Source organism: Benincasa hispida, chromosome 3 (assembly GCF_027475165.1).
Source record: "Benincasa hispida cultivar pf3 chromosome 3, pf3_genome.v1.1, whole genome shotgun sequence".
NCBI lineage: Eukaryota > Viridiplantae > Streptophyta > Magnoliopsida > Cucurbitales > Cucurbitaceae > Benincasa > Benincasa hispida.
The window spans coordinates 12,453,067-12,470,434 of NC_143480.1; the positions used below are offsets into that span (position 1 = coordinate 12,453,067).

General features: G+C 36.3%; 1 pseudogene across 1 annotated transcript; it reads right to left on the minus strand.

The window, feature by feature from the left end:
• Positions 1–13,700: 13,700 nt before the first annotated feature.
• Positions 13,701–15,873, minus strand: LOC120069974 (cysteine-rich receptor-like protein kinase 10; annotated as a pseudogene). The gene is made up of 5 exons (XR_016528431.1): positions 14,927–15,873; positions 14,721–14,848; positions 14,466–14,605; positions 14,178–14,385; positions 13,701–14,018 (listed from the first exon to the last, which is right to left on the minus strand). The product of XR_016528431.1 is annotated as a cysteine-rich receptor-like protein kinase 10 (transcript).
• Between the last annotated feature and the right edge of the window lie 1,495 nt (positions 15,874–17,368).

Here is a 17,368-nt window from a genome sequence, read left to right on the forward strand (position 1 = left end):
GTCCTAATGACTCGGTAGACTAATGTACAATATACAATAAACTAGGGCATACCCCGGTATCATCTCTCATTTGCCCTAGAAAAGATGTCGCATGTTCCGCTGACCCAGACTTTCCAGGTGACCCTTGAACATTTAGCCGTGAAGGCCTTTGTAAAGGGATCAGCAACGTTGTGCTGCGATGCGATCTTCGTGACAATCACAACACTGCGATGCACAATCTCTCTGATCAGGTGATATATTCGTTCTATGTGCTTACCCCGACGATGACTCCGAGGCTCCTTCAAATTTGCCATAGCTCTGGTTTTATCACAATACAGTGTGATAGGAAAATCCATATTTCGAACAACTTCCAAATCTAAAAGGAACTTCCTCAGCCAAACAGCCTTCTTAGTTGCTTCACAAGCCGCTATGTATTCGGCTTCCATAGTGGAGTCCACGATGCATCCTTGCTTGATGCTTCCTCATACTACAACCCCTCCATTTAGAGTAAACACTGACTCCGATGTCGATTTTCGAGAATCTCGATTGGTCTGAAAGTCATAGTCTTTGTATCCTGTAAGGATCAGATCCTTATCTCCATACACAAGCATGTAGTCCCTCGTTCTCCGAAGATACTTGAGGATCATCTTGACCGCCGTCCAGTGATCAAATCCTGGATTGGGCTGATACCGACTGACAATCCCAATTGCATAGCAAATGTCATTTCTAGTACACAACATTGCATACATCAAGCTTTCTACAGTAGAAGCATAGGGAATCCATTTCATCTCCTCAACTTCTTGAGGTGTCTTAGGACATTGATCCTTAGATAAAACAATTCCATGCCTGAAGGGTAACAAACCCTCTTGGAATCCTGCATCATGTACCTGATCAACATTTGATCAATGTACGATGCCTGAGACAGGACTAACCGTTTGTTCTTGCGATCTCGAAAGATCTGGATCCCGAGAACATACTGTGCCTCAACCAAATCTTTCATTTAGAACTGGGCAGCTAACAAACTCTTAATGTCAGTCAAATACCCTATATCATTCCCAATGAGTAGGATATCATCCACATACAATACCAAGTAAGCTACTAAGCTGTTGATGATCTTATTGTAAACACAAGGCTCATCAACATTCTAATCAAATCCAAACGACTTGACAACAGTGTCAAATCTGATATTCCCAGATCTAGATGCTTGTTTCAGCCCATAAATGGACCTATTAAGCTTGCAAATTCTTTACCCTTGATCTGGAACTATGAACCCCTCTGGTTGAGTCATATAGATAGTCTTCTCAAGATTACCATTAAGAAAGGCAGTTTTGACGTCCATTTGCCATATTTCATAATCATAAAATGTGGCCATGGACAGGAGAATCCTAATAGACTTAAGCATGACAACAGGTGAGAAAGTTTCCTCATAGTCAACTCCCTCGACCTGGGTATAACCCTTTGCCACGAGTCTAGCCTTAAAGGTTTGCACCTTTCCATCTACACCTCTCTTTCGATTATAGATCGACTTACACCCAATAGGTCTTACCCCATCAGGTGGATCAACAAACTCCCAAACGTTATTGAAGTATGTAGACTCCATTTCCTGGTTCATGGCCTTAACCCATTCATCATTGTCAACATCCTCCATTGCTTTCTTAAAAGACAACGGATCCTCGACCTCATCATTCGTAATGACCAACTACACAAAACCCATCCGAAGGGGGCCGCACAAAGGCGACACAACGGAGTACAAAATGATTTCATGGTGTGAACCAATGATAGAGACCATAGGATGTGTTGACACACACCCTTCACCCACTTACTATAAACACTCTCTCCATCCACCTTGATATTGACTCATACAAGCACCATCGAAAGAGGGATGCTCCCAGGGCACCACGAGGCCAAGCATGAATCTCACGATGTGAACATACAGGGAGAAATGTGAGTGAAATCATAGACATATCAGATATGCCTTTCCTCCCACTGAGTATTTTATAACATAGGGTTTAACTTACTTAGAAAAAACACGGTAAGGATTTTAACTAAGTGGCTTTTAGGTTTGCCCAAGAGTAACATTTACCTTGGATAGTGAAATAACTTTTGATTATCATCCATTAACTCTTTAATAGAATCTTTGACCAAAACGTCGCATGCTTGTTGAAAAACTATCTAATTCACCTTTCCAGGTAGGTTCCCAGGTAGGGGTATTACGTTTCTGTCAACTTAAGAACCCCAGCCTAGCCAAAACTTGCCTTAGACAAAAGGTCCCTTATAGGTAGGTTTACAATAAATTTAATATTTTATTTCAACCAATTTAATCTTATTAAACCAATTTTAAAAGATTAATCTAGGTTACTAAACTCTTTAGAACCACTTGAACTTAGATCTATCTCAATCCAATTTTAAAACCCTTTTAAAAAACATGAGTTCACCCTAAGTCCGCATACAACTTTGAACTATTGATTTTAGATCTAATTTCTTTTATAACACTTATAAACGAAAACAACCACCACAATGCGAAGCTAACACATGCAAGGCATTCATAATGCTTATAAACAACCTAAGTGTCATGCTCAATGCATTGTCCATTCATTGCTACTTCTTTTATATAACACTTATACAAAACAACAATGAAACAAGCAAAACATGCTTCCATTCACCCTTAGACTATAACACTTATAATAAAAGGATGATCCATGATAATGCTCATTGCATGCAAAATATAACCCTTATATTTCATGATGCATGTGCATGCTTTCAAGTAATTTCTTCATGCTAGATTATAAAATTTATAATACATGATGCATGAATAATTGCACAACCTAAGGTGGGTTTTGAACTATATGTCAAACATTTTGGCACATAAACACTATACATCACATGTATAATAAACCAATGTTGATGAACTGGGTAAAATTGCCTTAAAATCACAAAAGGAAAGCTAACTATTACAAAGACAAGGAGTCTCCAGTTCAAACAGGTGAATCAGGTCTTGAATCGCTTGGGCAAAGCATCGCGTTTTCAACCATCGTGTACTAAACTCCCCAGATCGTCTACACGATAAAACAAACGCTTTGCTCTATCGCTTACCAGTGCTCCCAGAGTTAAACGATCGTTTAGCATTTACTACACGATCGCTTAGAAAAATTTAAACGATCGTTTAGCTATTACTAGATGATCGCGTACCTTTTAAAAAGCGATGAAGCCTGAGGTACACGATCGCTTAGCGTGCTCCGCACAACGCCAGCCTTCCACGATTGTCTGTACAACTATGATGCCGTGAAGCATATCGCCTAAGCAATTGCTTAGCTAGTGCCTCCGTATCGCATACGCGCGATCGTGTAGGTAGTAACTAAGCGATAAAGCTTGCTAACTACACAATCGTCTAGCACGCGCCATTTACTAAATGATGAGCATCAACAGCGTTATACACAGAGTCTCATCATCTCATAGTCCAGGTCTTATACAAACTCTTTGTATAGGATACCCCGCTCGCACGTCTCCACATGAATGGTTAGGATCTACCATCTGTAGTAGTGTACAATACTTGTAAACCTCTACAAAGCGGGTCGTATCATAGTGTCACCAGGATCAGGTATCCCACCTTAATCCTTATATTACAAACCTATTTAGATTATTACTGAAGTCATGATCCACTTGTATATCACATATACATGCTTAAGTTCACATAAGATAAACAAGGAGATTTGTTTATTGGATATGAGTAAATGCCATAATTAAATAACACTTATTTTATTCATTAAATAATGTGTATCTTTACAAAACTCGAGACTCTGAGAGAATTAGGACACCAATCCCAACACGAACAGAATAGCAACAAATGGTCAGGAAATCGCAGTCGGGCAAAGAATGGAACCTGCAAAACAAAAGCTCGTTATAGGCTGAGTCGCGGAGCTTGTCCTTTTAAGATGTTTCGCTGCTCTACCCAAGTGTGCAAGCAAGTCAAGAATTCTACCATGTCATCCCCAGGATAAAACAGTCCAAAAAGAAAATGTTCGAAAAAAACAGAGGAAAGCGATGGCGTCCCACCAAACTCACATTGGTCTATCTCCTCACTCTCTTCAAGATATGGGTACCCTTTAGGGCCCAAACCCATAGCCCAAGATTGGAGTACAAAAGGGAGACTTCCTTTTCAAAATTCTCCAATGCAAGATTCTCCAACCAAAGGTTGTTCCTCTTATTTTGAAAAATAAATTTTCACCCAACATGTATAAGCGGTGAAACATTTCAATGCATGTATACCATTGCAAAGATATAAGAGAATGATATACCCTCGTTTGAAGATAAAGATGGGGAGGGGGCTTTAACAACTAATGGAGGAGGCTCTGCCGCCATGGACGGAGGCGGTGGTGGAGGCGGAGAAAGGCCGAATATTAAATTTTGGAATTTTCTTTTAAATAATGTTTTTTTAATAAATAATGACAAAAATATGGTTGAGGGGAAAATATTTTCAAAAGTAGGTGTTTTGGGAAAGTATCGACAAATTTAGAGTAGTGAAATTGTGTACCCAGTACACGATTTCCATGTGGCATACTCGTGTACCGGGTACACGAGTCCATTTAATCCAGTCAGCTGACACGTCAGCTGACTGGTTGACCGGTCAAGTGAACTCGTGTACCCGGTACACGAGTTCGCTTATAAATATTTTTGGTTTAAACTCTAAAAATTACTTTGGAATTGGGAAGCCCTTAGATTCTTATGATTTATATTTATATTATTTAGAAGAATGAGTTTTAGAAGGTTTGCATAATTTACAAGCTTGAAATTTGTAAATATTTGAATGTACAAATCTTTAAGATGAGTTTTGAATCCTTTTGTACTTCTATTATTTCAAATTACTAGTTTAAGTAAAACACAAAATTATATTTGGCTTACAAAACTAAAATTCATGAATGAAAAATTTGTAATCCAAATGCTCTAATTTATGTGTTGGACAAACAATGCTAAAATTAGTATAACTCAATGGACATAAAATTTGTACTTTTGACTCTGTTGATGCCAAATTTTTATATATTTTTTTTTAATTGTTAAACTTAATTCTTTTATTATTAAACTTAATTATATTTAATCTACAATAAAAATATTTTGCACTCATATTAAAAAAAAATACCATGATATTAAATAATATTTACAATTAGTTCTTTTGAAATTTGCAATTTGAAAATGATACAGTGTGGAATTTAAAAACGACCCCCCTAGCCCTTACTCCTCATGGGGGTTGTCTTCGTGTCCCTCTAAATTAGGTTCACCCCGTTGTCGCGCTCGTCTACGACGAATACGTCTTTGATCGGTTTCAGCAATATTGAGTCGTCTTGTTTGTTGAATAATACTTTCTACGTTCATCAATGTTTGCTGACACATTGAACCCAATTCTGGAAGGTTGTTCTGCACTGGATATTGTTGAACTTCGCCGATAAAATTATTCTGTAGAATAAAAAAAATATTAAATAATATTCATATTATATATATGGAAAATGTATGATCTGAAATATCTTACCATGCAGTAATAGTAAGCGTTGTCTGGTGAGATAAATCACCTCGTGATCGAATTGTACCATGGAAAGTAATCGTCTAATACAGCTGGCCCATCTGTTAATTCTCCCTGTGCACAACGATCACGTCGTCCATGCTAGGGATAAATACTCCGCATGGATTCGACGCCAGTCTTGGTCATGCTTACCTCTTAAATCGATCTGGTGTAGTTCTTCTGGGAGTGTATAGGACAACAAAGGTATCATTTGTCACATCCCAAACTGTCTCAGCACACGATCTAGATGATGCCACTCTACTATATGGAAGCATATAAGAGGGCTAATCGTCAACCAGATGTCTTCACCATCACGACAATAATCAGGTAAGGATGACCAAATCTGTGAGTATGGTGTCCAAATAACCTGACAAAAAAAAAAAATAATAAGTATACATATAAATTTTTTAAAATATTCATTTATATACATATTTACTACCTGATTGGGCATCAACATGTCGAATGTTTTTTTTGTACACGAGCAATATATTTGCTGACTGTTCAGAGGCAGCTAATACATCACTGCATCTAAAATTATAAAAAATACAATTAATTTATATTCTTACATAAAATGGTAACAAAATAAATATATAAATAAAATAATACCTGGCACTAAGTGGCCGATGATCTGGGGCCTGGACTTGTAGTGCTACGATTGGAAATCAATTATAAGCCCACACTTGTAATAGTATTAGTGGCCCCGCTATTTCCAACGCTTGTGCATTGGAAGCCCGACAAAGTTCTCTGTACAACCATGCAAGACATGCACCACCCCACGAGTACATACCAACGTGCTCAAAATCAGACAATAATGGGAGGAACATGAGATGCACAGAGTATTTGACTTGTCGGCAAATAAAAATCCTCCAATAAGTTGCAGGATGTATGCTCGTGCGTACCTACGTACGCTGATGTCTTTCACATCGAGAGGTAATTCGAGAAACTGGGACGCCAACCAAAAGATACTCAATCTTGATCCTTTCAGATCCTCTGGTAGAATGCCTAAGAGCTCTTCACAGACGTTCTTCCAGTCATACTGTAGTGATCCTGTCAGTGGTTGCCCATCCACTCTTAACCCAAATTGTACGGCAACATCCTGCAGCATAATAATGCATTCCCTACAGGGCAGGTGAAATGTGTGGGTCTCTGGTCTCCAGCACTCAACTAGAGTAGTAATCAGGTGCCAATCAAGCTAGATGAAACCAATCTGTGCAACCCCAAGAAAACCCGCCTCCTGAACGTATGGAATAATGCGATGATCAAATGGGATATACTTTACGCAGTCGCCTCCCTCCTTCAACAACTCAACAATATAGTGGACGAACTATCCCATACTGCCTGTGAACGATGTGTGTTTTGTTGGTACAATTGGACAGGATTAGAAGAACCTGGCTCCATTACATACAAAGTTCAAATTATATTACATAATAGAATCGATAACATAAAAGATACATAAAAAGTACATAAGAAAATACAATTACATAAAATAAGTTTATTAAATAAATTCATTACATAAATTCATTATAAATACATAAAGAATACAAATACATGAAATATACAATTACATGAAAATTATAAATACGAATACAAGTAAAAAATTAAAAAAATAAAAATCCTAATGACCCGAAGACGATGAAGCACCCAGTGTACGGTATGGACAAGTGCGTCTGTTATGTCCTCTTTTACAAATTGTACATCACACTTTTTGGCTTGCTTTTCTCCAATCCATGTCATTATGAATTCGCGTACTTTTTGGCTGACCTTGTTCTCTGAGTAAGTCCGCATTTGGACGAACTTCTGTAAATGATAATTCTAGCCAATAATCTGGGTGTTGAATTGGATGGAAGCGGCCTTCGTAACAATGCTTGAAATCGGACAATTTGTAGCATTCATCAATAAGTAGTAGGTATGTCATACGCATGTAATTACAAACTGCAATTACATAAGAGCATGAAATCTTGAATGATTGCCACTTATTGCAAGAAGATGTCCCTTCTTTCAAGCTTAAAACTTTGGTGTGATGTCCTTTGTAGGGAGAAATCATACTTATGCCAGTTTGTACTTCGAAAGTTTGACTTTCCCTGTCAATGGATGTCACCGTATGTGCCGATGCTCCTTTTTCCCACCTCTTCAGTTTCTTTAGGGCATATTATGTATATATATGTCCACGATCGAGTGCTTCACTGATTTCTTGTCTCCGGTGTTCAAAATACAATATTGTGCAATAAAATGTTAGCCTAATCAAAGAAGTAATGGGTAACATTCTAGCACCTTTAAAAACTCCGTTCATGCATTTAACTGCATTGCTAGTCATCCACCCGTAGCGGTACCCACTGTCATGTGACTATGTCCATTTTTCCAAGTCAATGTCTGAAAAAAATTCAAGACATTCAGGGTGCAATTGTTTCAATTCTTTCATGCACCGAATGAACTTACGCCTTTGGTGTTGATTTCCGGCCTTAAACACCAAATTTTTTAGTTTCTTCAATTTGTATTTTGTATTGAAATCACTGGCAACATGGCGAAGACAATATCGGTGGTACGCTCTGGGTTCACTCCAACCAATTTCTTCATTATTAATTGCAGCAAGAATGCCCTTATGTCTGTCAGAAATCAAGCAAATATCCTCTCTTTGGGTAACATATTCACACAATGCCCACAAAAACCATGGCCAATTGGACGAATTCTCACCTTCTACGATAGCAAAAGTAAGGGAAAATATATGTCCGTTTGCATCAACAGATAAGGCTGTTAATAATTTCCCCTTATACTTTCCATATAGATGAGTTTCATCAATCTGGATTAATGGCCTACAATGGTTGAACCCTTCTCTTGCAGGACCTAAAGACCAAAAATTCGTCCAAAAATAGTCATACCTGGCATATCAGATAGAATGAAAAACCAGTCTATTCGTGTTCCTGGGTTGTAATGAACAACAACACTCAGCCAATATGGAAGCTCTGAATATGATTTCTCCCAGTCGCTAAACATAGCAATTAACTCTTTTCTCTTGGCTTGCCACACCCGTCTATAATTGACATTATAGCCATATTGTCTTTTAATGGCTTCTTGAAGTAGGGCCACAGGTACTCCAGGATCAGCTCTAACCAAATTCTGAATTTCGATACTCATGAAATTTGAATCCATCTGTGAATGATCCTGTGTCAACTCTGAAAATAAACATGAGTGTTCTCCTTGAAGTTTTGTGATGTCACACCCCCTCCCAAGCCTTAAATCCCTAAGACCGGGAAGGGAGCATGAGAGTGATTATAACCCTTCTAAGACAATATTTGTACTAAATATTGTTTTCTCTATTTATTATGATTACAATGGGTTTACAACATTTACCTATTTATTTATACATGTAATAAATAAGTTCTCATTATCCCACTTATTAATCTATACAGCCAATTAAAAGGTTACAATACTCCACCTATTTATCTATATATGTAATTTAATCCTCTTATCGATTCTTTTAACACATGATCTGAGCCGTGCCCCGAGAGTTTTCCGAGCTTTTAGTTGATGGTGGTGGGTGGTAGACTCTTTGTTGAACACTCCGCTCTGCTACCAGGGGGGTTAGGAAAACAATTTGAAGAGTGTGAGCTACTAAGCCTAGTGAGTGGTTCTTTTTAAGATGAAAATCATTTTGAAAATCATCATTTTGGGAAACCAATCACATGTTGGCACTCACACTGAACTCAAGTGCAATCAATGGCATAATCACGCAGCTACTAATTTGTATTCTAACATCAACACATAGCAAACATATCATATCATCAAACAATACAATCACCTATGAAAACCTTCCTATGACCCCAATTTCCGCCAATGTGCACATCGACCATTTTATTTATCCTGCTAGCAATGCTTAGGTACTTGACCATATATCCTGCCGGTCGTCACCGACTATTATTTCCCGCCGACCGAAGCCGACCATTATTTCCCGCCGACCGAAGTCGACCATTATTTCCTGCCAAGCACCTTTTGTTAAGCATGCTAACCACATCCTGGGCATAATCGCAGTTTTCATAGTCATACACAAACAATGGCTTCACAGTATTTACGATGCACTTCTCTTTTAACTTAAGTGAATATTCACAATGGACTTTACTGTAATGCTTGCGAGAGATGACGGCAAACCCTATAATTCATAGGATAGCAAATTCTAACATCTCCAGATTGTGATGTTCAGGTTATACAACTATAATATTCACATTACGTACTGATTTATCAAAGACACAGTGCTAACAAAAAGGTATAACACCCACAGTATATCAAGTTACTCACTGTACTTTCTGACTAACAAAGCACGTACTATTCACCAAATATACTGACTTTACCTAACTATCATGCTAACAAATGATGCTCTGAAGTGGCATAACATTTACCATGCATACTAACCTAGCAAAATTATCATGCTAGCAGGGATGGTATTTTCTAATGCAATATAATACGCACAACATCTACTGAATTACTAAAAGCAATGTAACACTCACAACATATGTTAACTATCAAAACTATAACACTCACAACATATGTTAACTATCAAAACTATAACACTCGAAACATATGTTAACTATCAAAACTATAACACTCACAATAAGCTTTCCCTCTTAGAAGGAAATTTGGGCAGACCTCCCTCGAGCTTTTCTCTTTTAAACTCACAGAACTACCTCACTCTCTCCACACGACTATTACTACTGGAATTTGTTTGAGAATGAGTTTAATTCTTCAGCCAAAGCCTCCTATTTATATTCGTTTTCAACTTTTCTCTATGTGACAACACGTCCTACAAGTGGCCTCTTTTAAATTACTGGGGTTAACTGAGCTTTTGAGTTGTCTAATTTTAAGTTTGTCAACCAAAATTACTCCTATGGCATGTAATCTTGGCCGTGCATTTTAATCCTTAAGTTTCTGCATGAAATCTCCTTTTGCCACCTAAATTGCTTAATTTTTGACTTAATTATAAAAAAATCAAAGATCGCATTACCTTCCTTAAAACACATCATTATGTCCAAATCTCGCTCTCTCCAACTTTCTCGCTCATTTAGCTCTCGGCAGTGTCGCTCTCTCCAAGTTTCTCGCTAGGGATCTCGCTCTCTCCAATCTCTCTAACTTCGCTCTCTCTCCCAGTCTCTCGCTCTCTCCCATTCTCTCGCTCAACCAGTCTCTCTCTCTCCCATTCTCTCGTTCAAATCTCGCTCTCTCCGTTCTCTCCAACTTCCTCCAATCTCGCTAGTGGGTTACCCTCACTACTTGCGACACGTGGATTCCACTTTTCTTTTTAATTTTTTAACTTACCCCATACACTGATAATTAATTTTCACCTCCAAATCTCCCAATGAACAGTCTCCGTACAAAAGGTATCCAAATTCTTCCCACCTTCAAATTATTAATTTCAACCTTCCAAGCCTTCCAATGAACAGTTTCCAAACGAAAAGTTATCTAATTTCCTTTGTCCCCCGAATCCGCTAGCTTCCACTCCCTTATTAATCTTTCCCAATTTTGCCCACTTATTCATAGCTATATACGTTATTGTTGGTTAATTATTAATAAATTTCTTAATTTATCAAAATTTTCCCTAAATTCCACCCAACTTCCTCTTAATTTAATTTATATTTTTCATTCATAATTTTAATTATATTCTCCTTTATTTTTAGTATTTTATTTTTCCCTTCTTTCTGAATTAAGGTTAGGGTTTTACATGTGATTTCGAACATCCCATGACTTTTGCGCCGACATGCCCGTAGCCTCCAAGCACACCCGTCACTCCAGGATTTACATTTAACGTACCAAAGGTCCTGATTTGATTCCACTACGACAATTTCGTAGTATTCCGTAACACAATATTTTTTACAACAAGATGTAAATCTTCTTTGGTATTAAATAACATTCCCTTCTGTATTAAACTATAGTTATCTACTCCTACATTCCTTTCTTCCAAAGTAGACCCTAGTTCAAACGTTGAATTTGTCATTTCCCAATTTATTTGGTTGAATATTTCCGACGGTGCCAACTCAAGATCTTATTCACCACTACCGTTGTTTCCAAATAATTAATCTACTTCAATGTCGATGTCACTATCTCCATCATTTCCAGGTTCAAGAATTACTAAATCTTCAGGACGCATTGACATATTTATTATGTTTTTTTCAACTGTTATAGTTGACAAAAAAAAATATTAATATTCTAATTTCTAAGTTTTCTAAGTTTTCTAAGTTTTCTAAGTTTAAATCAATAATATATAAACTATATAATACACCATACATAAATTATGCATACATAACTATACATAAATTATACATACATAAATTATACATAAATTATACATACATAAATAAACATAAACTATACATAAACTATAGTTTATACATACATAAATAAATTATACATACTTACATAAACTATACATACATACATAAACTATAACTATATATACATAAATACATACATATATAAACTATACATACATAATTATACATAAACTATAAATACATACATACATACATACATACATAAATAAATTATACATACATAAACTATACATACATAAGCTATACATACATAAACTATAACTATACATAAACTATAACTATTTATACATAAACTATAACTATTTACACAAACATAAACTATAACTATTTACACATACATAAACTATAACTATGCATAAACTATACATACATAGACTATACAAAAATGTAGGAATATACCAAGTAAAATTCAGCCCAAAAACATGCAAAAACATACATATAAATACAGATCAGTCCAACTAGAGAAAAAAATATACCAAGCAAAATTCGGCAGCAAAAAATGTAGGAAAATCGAGCAATACGACCACTAGACTCGGTGAAGATCAAATGGAGGACTGAAAGTCGAGCAAAATCAAAGTTTTGAAAGATTTCGGTGAAATAAAGGCTTCAATGAGGAAAATCAACGATGGTTTTGGTGAGGAATCGACAGCGGTAGGGAATAAGAACAGGCGTTTCGGTGAGGAAGAAGAAGGGTCAGACGGAGCTTTTAAAGCATGGAAATAGTGTACCGGTACACGATTCCCGCAGTCAAACCTACATGACTGCCATGCTGACTGGGCGTGCTAGGTGGCCAGAGAATCGTGTACCCGGTACACGATCTAAGCACCTATTTTTTGGTAGAAAATCCTATTCCGCGTCTGGTGAGTCGATGCTTTGAATTACAAAAGTAAAATCATTGACTGTTGTGTCATGTATTCATTTATAATTTATTGTTCGAAACCCCACAATACCTACAAGCATGCTCGGTGAAATTCCCCTTCCCAAACTCATAACTTTCATCATCCTCAAACGTCAACCCACTCATCCCGGCTGCCAATTCATTCTCCAATTAGATAATGAATTGCGCTGAATTTGGTTTTTGTAAACATTACCCACAATTACGAACTTACCGTCTACTCTGATGTTCTGTTTTATGATTTTTTTTCAAATATATATATTTAAATAACTAATCATTTTCAACTGTGTATTAATAATATATAAAAAATGTCTATCAATAATGTATCAACTATTTATCAAGTCAGGTGTACCAAATATATATTAGTAGTGTATCAAGTGTATCAGATTCATATTAGCAGTGTATCAAATGTATCAAAGATAAGTATCAATGTATCGGGTACATCAATAGTGTGTTTCAGGTATATATCAAATATATCAGGTGAATCGGTTTTTTCAACATTTCGTGAGTTGGACTTGTTTTTTTACCAATTTTGTGAAAGTAATAAATTTTGGGCAATGAGCCTACTTTTTTAAAATTAATTTGTCAAATCTACAGCAAGCTTTGGTAAATAAGTTAGTTAACTTGTAAATAAGTTAGTTCATTTTTGTTTATTTTAAAACAACCCTTATATTTATGATATTTCAAAACTTGATTTGAAAAAAGGGGAGAAATTTTTTTTGTCTAAAACTAGAGGAAAAAAACTAAAACCATTATCGTGATAGAAAATAGAAAGTTATAAACTTTGTCAATGGGGCTATACTTACAAAGCTGGAGAGATCTTCTATTTTTTCTCCATTGCGAAAGCAACTATTTTTTTTGCCACTCACGATTTCAAGAATTAAAATACCAAAGCTAAAGACATCCGATTTAACTGAAAACTGGCCATGCATTAAATACTCTAGAGCCATATAGCCACTATAAAAATAAATATGATAAAAAAACTAATTATTGATATATACTATAAAGAAAAATAAACAATTTTGTACTTCTACTTACTGTGTTTCCACAATTCTACTTGTATTGCCTTGAGTTTCATCTACTTCAAACGATCTTGTCATACCAAAATCAGCAATCTTTGGGTTCATTTCCTCATCCAACAAAATATTACTAGCTTTGAGAGCACGATGAATGATTCGAAGGCAAGAATCTTTATGAAGGTAAAGAAGTCTTCGTGCAATGCCATTTATGATTTTGAACCGTCTTACCCAGTCTAATTGTGTCCTTTTTCTAAAATCTACATCACCGTCCATACATATAAATGGTTTTGTATCAATTCTATGAAAAAGATAACTTATATGTATTAATACATCAATTCTATGAAAAAGATAACTTTTCCAATGTGATAGTATAAACTATAAAGTCAAAGGAAGAAGAATGTAGAAAATGAGTATACCAAATATGAATTGGTCAAGACTGGCATTTGGTATAAACTCTTATACGAGAAGCCTTTCAGTTCTTTGCAAGCAAAATCCCAGCCTAACCAAGTTTCGATGTTGAAGCTTGACCACCAAAAGGACTTCATTTTTGAATTCAACATCTCCTTGTTGTGAATTACTTGCAAGCCTCTTCACTGCTATAGGTTGTCCATTAGCTAGCTTACCCTGAAAATAAAAACTTTCATTTCTAGTTACAATTAAAATTAATTTCCTCCTTAAGCTCTATTCCTTAATCCATTCTATACCTTGTAAACAGCTCCAAATCCACCCTGTCCGAGCTTGTTTTCACTTGAGAAGTCGTTTGTTGCAATTTTAATAGTTTCAAAATTAAATTGAATTGTCTCCACACTGCTAATTTCGTCAGTGGTATCCCCAATAGCAACACCTGAGCGTGGTAAATTAAAACAAGAACCGATCCATTCAAATTTTATAATTATAGAATCACACAGTCAAATCAAAACTGCCCATCTAAGAAAACGGAGGATTCATAAACCACTCACCTTCAAATTTGTCTGTTGATTTTCTGTTTTTTCGCTTCCTCAACCTCAAATGAAAAAAGTGGCAACAACGACAATGATGGCTGGAACGATGGACAGGACAACGATAATGACAGTTCTAGAAGTATTTCCTACAAAAAAAAATTAAGATCGGAGGCTTTGTTAGCGCTTATCTAAATTCAGAAAGAACCCACAAAAAGAGAAGGTACCTGGCGGTGGCGGTGGCGGTGGCGACATGGGTGGGGGAGGAGCGTCACCAGCAGAGGGAGGCGGCGACAGAGTGTTGTAGAAAAGATCGTTAGTCTCATATCTCAAGAAACAGCTGATCGAAAATATCCTGGTTCCTGTACTTCCATTCGGAACTCTTTCAGCGGTCTTCAGAAGACAATTCTCGCAATCCATAGAGGACAAATCGGGAGTACATTGAAGAAACCCAAATATGGTATCCAAATTTGGGGCTGCAATTTTCCCCGCAGCAAATTTGCGTCTAGAATCCCCAGACGCAGCTTCACTTCTCAGTCTTTGCAACAAACTGCTGAGTGATTGAGTGTACCCAACTACGTCTGATGCAGTCCGACCGGAAACAAAAGTTGGGCTAAGCACTTGTTCGCTCCCAACGCCAAATATTGATGTATTTGAGTAACGAATCATGCAATCGGTGTACCATCCGACAGCTTCCTTTTGGTTGGGACAATCCTCTAGAATCCTTCGAGTTGAATTTTGAATACAGCTCCTGCATTTCTCCACCGTCAGATCGGCCAGGCAAAGGGCGATGGCGTTCACCTTGTCGGGTTGCTGTCCGGCAGAGAAATTGTAGAACCCGTAATCGATTTCGGTGTTGGAGGCGATGGAGGAAAGGAGGGCGTCGAGATTTTGCTTGTAAATGCTGTTGCTAGTGTAGTTGCCGCTGTTTGAACATAAGTGGGTCTTGATTTCTATTTGAGAAATGGTGGTTGAAACCATGAATATGAGAATGAAGCAAAGCAAGAGAAGGTTTTTTGGATTTCCCATCTCTTTGTTTTTTGTTTTTTCGGTGTGTAAACAAAGTTTTTTTTCACAGAAACCTATCTGCTAGAAGGAACTAAATGCCTCTCAATCCCATTTCGTCTTTCATGTGAATCAATGGTCTAAATTACGAAATGCCGCCGCCCCATGTCAACTTGCGCAGTAATAAATTTTTATAATACCCGGAAATATATAGGTTCGGTCCAACACCTAACTATTGCTTTTATTGTTGGAACAATTTCCATCTCCCATCTAGATTAAGATATTTCAAATAATAATAATAATAATTTGTAGGTAAATTATGGGCAATCTAATGGAATACACAAACCCTGACGGAGTTAGAAATTCTATATAGAAGGTACTACATGTATAAGTATATAAATGAATGTAAAAAAAGTGTTCATAACTTCTTAAATTAACTAATTTAATACATTACAGTTGTTATCTACAAATTTTCATGTTTTGAAATCGATCTATGATAACTTCAGTATCTAACTTATCAAATAAATCTTTTTCAATATAGTAAGACAATTATTCACCAATTGACCTCCTATTTGATTGCACAATCAAGTCTTCACAATATACATAGCAGAAAATGTTTTTTCTACGTTAGTTGTGACAACCGGTAAAATCAACGCTAAGGTGAGGAATTTGTAAACTAATAGATAGACTTTGTCTTATTCATGATGACCATTTTTACTACAATATCACATATGCTTTTTAGCTCAACAAACTCAATATTTGAACACATATCAATATTATAATTTTGAAGTTGATTCTCAAGCATAAAGAGTTCAATAGCTGAAAAGTCTTTTGGGTAAAATTGAGCAAGTTAACTAAGTTTTTTTTATCAAAAGAAACAAATGAATTACTCGAATTTAGGCATGCCACACATAGAAGCAATTTTGTATTTGTTTCAATAAAATGATTATTCAGCTCTTGAAATTTCATATCAATGATGGCATAGAAAACTTCAACACGATAATGATGTAAATTTGTAATTGGTTGAGAATTTTGCTTTTGTCGACCTCGAATTAGAAATAGACAATCCATTTTAAGGACTTCAATATTATGACTATGACAGAAATCAGAAACCATACTCAACAACATATCTCAATCAGATTCTCTTGTTTTCTGCAGTATTTCTTTACAAATTTTGACTAAATTCATTACATTCACTAGAAGAATTTCAGGCTTTAATGTCAATTGGAAAAAGTGAAATCAGATGTATAATGTCGATTTTTTTTTTTTAAAATGATCTTAATGTTGATTTTAAACCAACATTGAAGATGGGCTTTAATGTCGGTTTTAAACCGACATTAAAGGTGTAAATATTTTTTTCTTATTTTATTAAAAAATTAAATACTGCTCGCCCGCCCGCTTTATCCCTTTCATCTTTACCCTATCGTGCACGTCAGCCTCCATTTCTCTCTTACCCAAACCCTAATCGATCTCCTTCACCGTCCGTCCGTCTGTGGTTGTTCGCCGGTCGTCCTTCGGTCTCCATCAGTCTCCATCAAGTTTGCCGTCCGTTGTCCTTCAGTCTCCAACCGTCGATCTGAGCTACCATAAATTCACCATCATTACTTACACTTCCGGTGGAGTTGTGAGTTTCTGATTTTTTGTTTTTTTGTTTGCATTAGATT